General features: G+C 37.2%; 1 non-coding gene across 1 annotated transcript; it reads left to right on the forward strand.

Annotated features, from left to right (window-relative positions):
- LOC148581112 (small nucleolar RNA R71) lies at window positions 1–108 on the forward strand. Its single transcript, XR_015896768.1, has one exon. It is a non-coding gene; the product is annotated as a small nucleolar RNA R71 (small nucleolar RNA).
- Window positions 109–1,135: the final 1,027 nt, after the last annotated feature.

Here is a 1,135-nt window from a genome sequence, read left to right on the forward strand (position 1 = left end):
AAGCATGTCAGAAAGACACTTTTTGGTCAGTTGCTTGTATCTCTCCCAAGCTTCATAGAGGGATTCACCTTCTTTCTGTTTGAAGGTTTGAACATCCACTCTAAGCTTGCTCAGCTTTTGAGGAGGAAAGAACTCGGCTAAGAAAGCCGTGACCAGCTTATCCCAAGAGTTCAGGCTATCTTTGGGTTGAGAGTCCAACCATACCTAGCTCTGTCTCTTGCAGCAAAAGGGAAAAGCATGAGCCTGTAGACTTCAGGATCTACTCCATTAGTCTTAACAGTATCACAGATCTGCAAGAATTCAGTTAAGAACTGAAAAGGATCTTCAGATGGAAGTCCATGGAACTTGCAATTCTGCTACATCAGAGAAACTAATTGAGCTTTCAGCTCAAAATTATTTGTGATGTGTGGAAAACGATCCAACACGAAACTAACCGGCAAGTGCACCGGGTCGCATCAAGTAATAAAACTTACGGGAGTGAGGTCGATCCCACAGGGATTGAAGGATTGAGCAATTTTTGTTTAGTGGATGACTTAGTCTAGCGAATCAAGAGTTGATTTGAGTGGTTTGTATTCGACAGAAGCTAAATTGCATGAAATTAAAAGGGAGAGGGACAATTGGCAAGAATTTAAAGTGCAGAGAAATTAAAGAGGCTGAATCTTAAAGTGCAAGTAATATAAATTGCAGAAACTTAGATTGTAAGAAATGTAAATTGCAGAATCTTAAAGTGCAAGAAATGTAAATGGCTTGAATTGTAAAGGGAATTGGGAATTGGATTTGCAGAAATTAAACAAGGAAAAGTAAAATGTAATAAACAGAAAAGTAGAAGATGACTTGAATTAAACTGGATCTAAAACGGAAATGAGAAAAAGCTTGGTGTAGCAATGAAATAAGGAAATTTAAATTTAAAACTGTAGATCTCAGGACTCAAGAGACTAGATAGCTGAGTCTAGATCTCATTGCCTTCCTAGATCCAGCAAGAACAATTGCAAAGGAAATAAAGAAATGTAAATTTCAGAAAGAGTAGAAGAAGAAGTAATTAACAGAAATTGGAATTCAATTATGCAGAAAATTTAATAAGATCTCAAGGTGAGATTGAGACAGAAGTTCTTCAATTCTTCACCCAAGATCCGAA

Source organism: Arachis ipaensis, chromosome B10 (genome assembly GCF_059453495.1).
Source record: "Arachis ipaensis isolate K30076 ecotype BB chromosome B10, ASM5945349v1, whole genome shotgun sequence".
Taxonomy (NCBI): Eukaryota; Viridiplantae; Streptophyta; class Magnoliopsida; order Fabales; family Fabaceae; genus Arachis; species Arachis ipaensis.